The sequence below is a fragment of the Hylobates moloch genome, unplaced genomic scaffold (assembly GCF_009828535.3).
Source record: "Hylobates moloch isolate HMO894 unplaced genomic scaffold, HMol_V3 SCAFFOLD_13, whole genome shotgun sequence".
Taxonomy (NCBI): Eukaryota; Metazoa; Chordata; class Mammalia; order Primates; family Hylobatidae; genus Hylobates; species Hylobates moloch.
Window position 1 is genome coordinate 101,200,445 of NW_026652288.1, and position 9,756 is coordinate 101,210,200.

Consider the following 9,756-nt stretch of genomic DNA (forward strand, 5'->3'; position numbering starts at 1 on the left):
AAGATAGGATTCCAGGGACTCATAAAGTGATTATATAATTTTATGTGTTTAATCCATTTGTCCCAAGGTTGGGGATTATAGTTTTGATAACAGGTTCAAAGTCATCAGTGTCACAATAAAAAGTTAAGTAAGAACACTGAGGTTAAGAGAAGAAAATGAGTAAAAATAAAATGTGAGACAGCAAAAGCATAATTCAGAAGTAAAAAATGTGTTTGCTATAACTGGATTGTGTTCATTCCATACTTTAAAACCTGAAAAATCAGGAATTTAATTTTTCCTTTAAAAAATAAGTAAAATTTTCATATGTGTTTAAACTCAATACTTTTATAAATGTAGATGCCTAATTTGTTATGAAATATCATCTAAATAGAGCCTTAAAAAAGGAAGATCAAAACCCAGTTACCATTCAAAATTGTCTATTTAATTGATTCACAGCAACTCTTTTAAGTCTTCTTAGTTCTTTGATTCTCACTTATTCTTAAATGGCAGGATTTTAGCCTTAGATTGTTTCCAACTGAGTCCTGGCTTCGTTTCCTTTGGTAGAGAACAGCTGGTTGCCTACGGTAATCCCAGCAGTAAATGCCAAGCTAAAGATGGGATATAGAACACAGTGTTTGGAAAACAGGTTAGATCAGAGTCAAAATTGTTCCCTCAATTGAAGATGGCAATGATTACCATGCTGATTGCAGTTCAGCATGGCTTTGCTTTTCTTTTACTTGTTTTTTAACATATATATTTATGCGTATATCTATATATACGCATAAATAGTCAAAAGCCTGTTATATTTCTCCTTTATGCAGTCCATTAAATTACTCAGATATTATGTAATCCACCACAAATCTTGTACAGAGGAGTATGCTGTCCAGTGAAAACAGCCTTGTTTCATAAGGGTCCTTCCAGAGAGCATTCTGCTGAGTCATCTGCTGAACACATTGACTTCCTGTAGAAAATTGGGAAAGGCATCAGACTTTGCATTTTCTGTAATGCTTTTACAGACTGGAATGTCCAATTCATTTACTTGACATTAGAAGAGAAGCTTCAGTTTTAACCTTGTACAGGCTTCACCCATGCAAATATGTCTTACCTAAATCCTTTCTGCTGGATGAATGAAGGTACTGTAGTACAGAGGCAGAATAAAGGGACGGAAATAATAAACAGAGTAACGATAACCTTGCACGTTTGTATAGCAGTTTGCAGTTCACAAAGTACTGTCACACAATGACACACTGGAAAAAAATGGAATTTGGATTCAGAGAAATCTGAGTTTAATTAGTGGATCTAGAGTGTATTAGTAAGGTAATAAAATCACTTGCTATGTTACCCCCAGTGTTATTGCCTTATAAAGAAGATCACCTCTCTGTGTAGTCTACCATAAGCATTTTGGCAGGGCTAATTTGAATTAAATGAGATAGGGAAAGTAAAAGCATCAGTAAACTTTGAGTGCTCTACTGAGGTTAATCATCATCATTATCATCAGCATCATAATTATCATAATCATTTATTTAGAGTTGCATAAAGGAGTATAATTTTTATTTAATAATAATGGACATCAAAAAGCATTGCATTTGCATCTTATCATAAGTAAATATTAAATATGAAAATAAAAATTTTGTGCATTTTATTTTAAAGAGGAAATATTAGGGAAAATAAGATAAAACGTTATTTTTAGTAAGATACTTGAGAAGATACATTGGCTAAATATGAGAAAAATAAAAAGAGTACAAAAATTATACAAGGGTTATGTCCCTGAGTTTCAGGAAAAGTAAGAGAGGTAGCTAGAGTGAGATTGAAAATAATGTTTAGTCTGCAAATGTCTATTTTCTTAATTTTTAAAACAAAATTAAAAAATTTGTGGGTACATAGTAGGTATGTACTCACAAATACTATGTGGGCACATAGTAGCTATGTACTCACATAGAAGGTATGAGATGTTTTGTTATAGCCATGCAATGTGAAAAAAGCACATCATGGATAATGGGGTATCCATCCCCTGAAGAATTTTCCCTTTGAGTTACAAACAATCCAATTATACCCTTTAAGTTATCTTAAAATGTACAATTAAGTTATTACTGACTCTAGTCATCCTATTGTCCTATCAAATAGTATGTCTTATTTATTCTTTCTATTATTTTGTACAGGTTAACCATTCCCACCTCCCCCATATCCCCCCACTACCCTTCCCAGCTTCAAGTAACCATCTTCTACTATGTCCATGAGTTCAACTGATTTAACTATTAGATCCCACAAATAAGTGAGAACATGTAATGTTTGTCTTTCTGTGCCTGGCTTATTTCACTTAACATAATGACCTCCAGTTCCATCCATTTTGTTGCAAGTGACTGTATCTCATATTTTTTCATGGTTGAATAGTACTCTATTGCGTATATGTACTACGTTTTCTTTATGCATTCATCTGTTGATGGACACTTAGGTTGCTTCCGAATTTTGGCTATTGTAAACTGTGCTTCAACAAACACAGGGGTGCAGATATCCCTTTGATATACTGATTTTTTTTTCTTTTGGGCATATACCCAGAAGTGGGATTGCTGGATAATATGGTAGTTCAATTTTTAGTTTTTTGAGGAAACCTCAAACAATTCTCCATAGTGGTTGTAGTAGTTTACATTCCCACCAACAGTGAAAAAGGGTTCCCTTTTCTCCACATCCTAGCTACATTTGTTACTGCCTGTCTTTTGGATATAAACCATTTTAACTGGGGTGAGATGATATCTCCTTGTAGTTTTGATTTGCATTTCTCTGATGATCAACGACGTTGAGCACCTTTTCATATTCCTGTTTTCCATTTGTATATTTTCTTTTGTGAAATGTCTATTCAAATCCTTTGCCCAACTTTTGATAAGATTATATTTTTTTCCTATAGAATTGTTTGAGCTCTTTATATATTCTGATTATTAATCCTTTGTCAGATGGGTAGTTTGCAAATATTTTCTCCCATTCTTTACTTTGTGGATTGTTTCATTTTATCTGTGCACAATCTTTTTAATTTGTAATCCTATTTGCTCATTTGTGCTTTAGTTGCCTGTGCTTGACGAATATCGGTCAAGTAGTCTTTACCAAAACCAATGTCCTGGAAAGTTTCCTTGATGTTTTCTTGTCACAGTTTCATAGTTTGAGGTCTTAAATTGAAGTATTTAATCCATTTTGATTTGATTTTTGTGTATGGTGAGAGATAGGAATCTAGTTTCATTCTTCTGCATAAGGATATCCAGGTTTCCCTACACCCCTTATTGAAAAGACTGTCTCTTCCCCAGTGTATGTTCTTGGCAGCTTTGTAAAAATGAGTTCACTGTAGGTGTGTGGATTTGTTTCTGGGTTATCCTGCTGTTCCATTGGTCTGTGTTTCTGTTTTTATGCCAGTACCATGCTGTTTCGGTGACTACCGTGCTGTAGTACAATTTGAAGTCAGGTAATGAGATTTCTCCAGTTTTGTTCTTTTGCTTAGAATAGCTTTGCTATAGTGGGTCTTTTGTGGTTCCACATAAATTTTAGGATTGTTTCATCTATTTCTGTGAAGAATGTCATTAGTATTTTGACAGGAATTGTACTGAATTTGTAGATTGCTTTGGATAGTAAGGATATTTTAACAATACTGATTCTTCCAATTCATGAACATGGAATATGTTTCTGTTTTTTTGGTGTCCTCTTCAATTTATTTCATGAATCTTGTATAATTTTCAATATAGAGATCCTTCATCTTTTAGGTTAAATTTAATTAATTCCTAGGTATTTAATTTTATATGTGGGTATTGTAAATGAGATTACCTTCTTGGTTTCTCCTTCACATTGTTCACTGTTGAACCACTTCTTGGTTTCTCCTTCACATTGTTCATTTATAGAAATGCTACTGATTTTTGTATGTTGATTTTTTATCCTCCACCTTTGCTGAATTTATCAGTTCTAATAGTTTTCTTGTGGAGTCTTTAGGTTTTTCCAAATACAAGATTAAATCATTAGCAAACATGGATAATTTGACTTCTTCCTTTCTAATTTGGATGCCCTTAATACATTTCTCTTGTCTGATTGCTCTAGCTAGGACTTCCAGTACTATGTTAAGTGACAGTGGTAACAGTGGGCATCCTAGTCACGTTCTAGATCTTACAGGAAAAGCTTTCAGTTTTTCACCATTCAGTATAATACTAGCTGTTGATCTGTCATATAAAGCTTTTGTTATGTTGAGGTATGTTTCTTCCATCCCTTGGTTTTTGAGGATTTTTATCGTAGAGATGTTAATTTTCTCAAATGCTTTTTCAGCATTTATTGAAATAATCATGTGATTTTAATCCTTAATTCTGTTGATAAAGTATCATGTTGATTGATTTGTGTATATTGAACAATCCTTGCATCACATGGATAAATTCTACTTGGTCATGATAAATGAACTGTCTTATGTATTGTTGAATTTGGTTTGCTAGTATTTTGTTGAGGATTTTTACATCAATATTCAACAGAGATATTGGCCTCTAGTTTTCTAATTTTGATATGTCTTTGTCTGATTTTGTTATTAGGGTAATTCTGGTCTCATAGCAGGAGTTTGGAAATATTCCCTCCTACTGTATTTTTTGGAGTAATTTGAGTAGGATTGGTATTACTTCTTCTTTAAATGTTTGGTAGAATTCAGCAGTGAAGCCATCTCATGTCCTGGGCACTTCTTTACTGGGGGCTTTTTATTACAGCTTCTGTCTCGTTACTTGTTATTGGTCTGTTCAGGTTTTGCATATCTTCCTGATTCAATCTGGGTAGGGTGTATATATCTAGGAATTTGTCCATTTCTTCTAGATTTTTTAATTGATTGGCATATAGTTGTTCATAGTAGCCTAATCCACAAATATCTCTTAATGTGATCAGAATATACGGTTTAGAAAGAGCCTTCTGTCTAGCTGCTAAGATCTGTGAGGTATGAACTAGTAGCTTTATTTACTGTTTCGAGATTCATACTGTCTATGTTTGAATTAAACACTTAAAAATGTCAAAAAATGGGAAATGATAAGGAGAAGGAGAATGTGACTGAATTATAAGACTATACAAAATTTTATATTGTTGAAAAACATTGGCCAAAATTCGGAAACAAGGCAAAGGATTATTGCATGTCATTTTATTTTAATACTGGAGTATTGTCTAATAAGCCTTTCTAGGAATTATTTATCTATCTAGAGGTCTATCCCTTTTATTAGAACCAAGATTTGGATAAATTACCTGCTAACTTGTATTTTTGGTTTTTTGTTTTTAAAGGTAGAGATGCAGATGATTTCTGTTCTATAGAAAACTACAAAAAATATGGTTTTACTGCCCTGTATGAGTCTAACTTAGCAAAATAATTTCGGTATAATTTTTTCAACTGACTATATAAAATCTCTGTTCCTCACATACTCTTTAAACCACACTATTGTTTCTTCTACTTATGAATTAAACAATCTATCTTAAGTTACTCTATATTTGCATGTCATAAAATAATTTTTTAATTTGACACGTTGACATTTTGTTTTACTTTATACTTAACATTATTTTTTGTATTTTTTCCAAAATTTGAGAAAACAACAAGAAATTTGGCAGTTATATATGGCTTTCATATAATTTGACTTGCGTTTTACCTTTAGAAAGCATTGTTTATCATTTTTGTCGTTGGTAATCTCATTGACGCAATTGTTGGTAAATAGTAGTGTTATTTACACATTTGGGTGAAAGGGGCAGAAAAGCTTTTAAATTGTTGATGATATCAAATTTTAAACATTATAAAGGATATATGCATCAGCAAAGAAATTAAAGTCTATGACAAGATGGTGAACTAATACAATCGAAAAGCTTGCTTCCCAAATTCCCGCTCTGGAAATACCAAATATTTAAAAAGAGGTTGCATTGAAATTGCCCTAATAAACTAATTAAAAAAAAAAAAAGTAGAGAAACTCTTGAAAGAATGTTAGTTATTAGTGCTAGGAGTATGGTTGACAGACAGTCTGGGGTGGTTACAAAGGAGTCAAGCAGAAGAGGTCAAAGACAGGTAATAGCAGGCTAGGGTATTTGTTGGAGTGAATAGAGAAGAGTAAACAGATAAAATAGATATTGACTACTTTATTAGTAACAATTCTTTCAAGAAAAAGATATCTGTGGTGTGTGTGTGTGTAAGTGTGTGGGTGTGTGTGGTGTGTGTCTATGGGAAGAGGATAGAGACATTTTGTTTTTTGTTTTGTTTTTTTGTTTTATTTTTTTTTTTACTTTAGGTTCTGGGATACATATTCAGAATGTACAGATTTGTTACATAGGTATACATGTGCCATGGTAGTTTGCTGCAACTATCAACCCGTCATCTAGATTTTAAGCCCCACATGCATTAAGTATTTGTCCTAATGCTCTCCTTCCTCTTGTCCCCCAGCCCCCGACAGTAGTGTGTGATGTTCCCCTCCCTGTGTCCATGTGTTCTCATTTTCAACTCTCACTTATGACTGAGAACATGAGTTGTTTGGTTTCTGTTCCTGTGTTAGTCCTGCTGAGAATGATGACTTCTAGCTTCATCCATGTCCCTGCAAAAGACGTGGACTTATTCTTTGTTATGGCTGCATAGTATTCCATGGTTTATATGTGCCACATTGTCTTTATCTAGTCTATCATTGATGGGCATTTGGGTTGGTTCTATATCTTTGCTATTGTAAATAGTGCTGCAGTAAACATACATGTGCATGTGTCTTTATAATAGAATGATTTATGTTAAGAAATTAACTCATGCAATTATGAGGGCTACCAAGTCTAAAACATACAGGGCAAGACAGTGGACTGGAGACCCAGGGAAGAGTTGCTGTTGCAGCTTCAGTCTGAAGGCAGTCTGGAGGCAGAATTCTTTCTTCCTTGGAGACCTCAGCCTTTTCTCTTAAAGGGAGATTTGTCTTGCACCTTAGGTGCCAGCAGGGCCACAGAAGGACAAAGCACCAAGTGGGTTCTTGGGATCCCTGATTCCACAACTTGACTCTTGGACAGCATTTCTGGATCTGCTCCTGGCCAGACAGAAGCCCACTGCCCTGAAGTGTGAATCCTAGTCCAGGCAACATTCACCACAAGCTGATTTAAGAGTCCTGGTGCCTTAAGGGAACATTGGTGGTAGTCTGGTAGTACTCCTAGTGGCCAGGGGTGGTGGTAGCTATGGGTTGAGGCTCCTCAAGCTCTGGTCTTGATGAAGTTCCTCAACTTTTGTTTGTCTTGGAAAGTCTTTATTTATCCTCCTTGTTTGAAGGATATTTTCACTGGGTTTACCATTTAGGGTAAAAGATTTTTCGTCCTGCTTTTTAAATATGTCGTGCCACTTTCTCCTGGCCTGTAAGGTTTCTACTTAAAAATCAGCTGCCCAACATATTGGAGCTCCAGTGTAAGTTATTTGTTTCTTTTCTCTTGCTGCTTTTAGTATTCTTTCTTTATCCTTTATCTTTGAAAGTTTGACTATTAAATGCCTTGAGATAGTTTTCTTTGGATATAATCTGCTTAGTGTTCTATAACCTTCTTGTAGGTTGTAGAACAACTTGTATATTGATATCTTTCTCTACACTTGTAAAGTTCTCTGTTATTCCTTTGAATAAACTTTCTACACCTATCTCTTTTTCTACACCTGTCTCTTTTTCTACCTTCTTTTTAAGGCCAATAACTCATAGATTTGTTCTTTTGAGGCTATTTTCTAATTCCCATAGGCCTGCTTTATTGTTTTTTATTCTTTTTCTTTTGAGACCTCTGTGTATTTTCAAATAGTCTGTCTTCAGGCTCACTAGATTTTTCTGCTGCTTGATCTGTTCTTCTATTTAAAAACTCTAATGCATTCTTCAGTATGCCAATTGTGTTTTTAGCTCCAGAATTTCTGCTTGATTCCTTTTAATTATTTCAATCTCTTTCTTTAATTTATCTGATAGAATTCTGAATTCCATCTCTGTGTTATCTTTAATTTCACTGAGTTTCCTCAACACAGTTATTCTGAATTCTGTATCTGAAAGGTCACATATCTCTGTTTCGCCAAGATTGGTCCCTGGTGCCTTATTTAGTTCATTTGCTGAGGTCATGTATTTTTCAATGGTGTTCATGCCAGTAGATGTTCTTCAGGGTCTGGGCATTGAAGGGTTAGTTATTCACTGTAGTCTTTATTCTCTGGGCTTATTAGAAGATTCCCTTCTTGGGAAGACATGCCAGATATTTGAAAGGGCTTGGGTATTGTGATCTAAGCTGTTTCTGCATACACAAATCAATCAATGTGATACATCATATTAACAGAATGAAGGATAAAAATCATATGATCATTTCAATTGAGGCAGAAAAAGCACTTGATAAAATTCAATGTCCCTTCATGATAAAAACCCTAAAAAAAACTGGGAATAGAAGAAACATACCTCAACATTTAAGATGGGAGATAAAACAGCTTTAAAATCTCAAAAGTAATAACCAAAGTGTGAAAAACACATTTGAATTAAGAACATTTTCTCATTATAGGACATCAGGAGCAAAGCTAAAAAAACAAGAAGTGATTTCAACATGTAAAGCAATATGAAATACAAATCTAAAATATTTATGAAACTTCTTTATACAAAGAACAAAAAGGCAGGAATTTCTATAAGAATAAGTAAACTTTAAAAGGGGATTTCAGTGATGTTTAGTCCACTAGTAACCCAAGAAATGAAAATTGAAACATCAATAAATCATCATTTTAAACCATCAAATGAGATAGGGAGAGGGACAGAGAGAGAGAGAGAGTGAGAGACAGAAAGAGCAGTAGGAGATATTTGCAAATATAGGTGTATAACGTATGATTCAATCAAAGAAACAACTGCTAAGAGTGACATCAAACAATATACTTATTATATATAAGAAATTAACCTCACACAATTCCAAGAATTGGTTAATCAGTCTGTATAAATTGGCAGTTTCTGTATCTGTGCTGGGGCTGAAGGGAAAGCAGTCAGGAAGGAAAGATAAATTTTTAAGGAGATATGTGCAAGGGCAAATTGAAATCCAGAGGAAGGAGCAAACTAGAACATGTGTCAGTCTCACATCGCCTCTAAACCTCCAACTTTGATGCTGCTGAATATGCACCTGACCCAGGAGGTGGGGAGTGCTGCAGAAGGGCAATCAACTTCCAGGAGCTAGAGGAGCTGTGAACCGGCCGCTGACCCCACCCCACAGAGTGAGCCTGCAGACCCATGACAATGTGTGAGAGCTGCAGCGGTGTCCGCTTTTATTGTCTTGACCTTTGGAGCATAAAATAATATGGCTTCTGTGGCTCTTTTGCTTTCCAAAACTCAGGCAAATAGTCTCTTGTGACCCACATTGAGCCAGAACAATATAGAAGGAGAAATTCTGGGAAATATAACTCCAGCTTAGTAAAGATGACCCAATACAAATCCTCCATAGGCTACTCCTTGCCTATTTGGCATCCACATGCATATTTTTTCAAATATTGTTAAATTAATTTCCAAATAAAGGCAACAGAAAAATTAGGCCTTTGCCAAACATAACGCAATTATTCTTCTTGAATACTGAAATAGACAACCTTCTCCTCAACAGAGGATGCAAAGTCCTTTTATCTATTTTTGGGTGATATTTATTCCTCTTCTGAGTCATATTCTCCCTTTGATTTTTATAATTTAAATACTGAGATATAAAGTTAAATTCTATTAACATATTTTATGTCAGATGATAGAGAAGTGGGGGAGGAGAAAATGAAAAACTAGTGACATATGCATAAATGTATTCCTATTAATAGAAATAGATGCA

The 9,756-nt window shown here is 34.4% G+C and overlaps 1 long non-coding RNA gene across 1 annotated transcript; it reads right to left on the minus strand.

Annotated features, from left to right (window-relative positions):
* Window positions 1-550: 550 nt before the first annotated feature.
* Window positions 551-8,448, minus strand: LOC131381066 (uncharacterized). The gene is made up of 3 exons (XR_009209504.1): window positions 8,376-8,448; window positions 1,085-1,226; window positions 551-940 (listed from the first exon to the last, which is right to left on the minus strand). It is a non-coding gene; the product is annotated as an uncharacterized LOC131381066 (long non-coding RNA).
* Window positions 8,449-9,756: the final 1,308 nt, after the last annotated feature.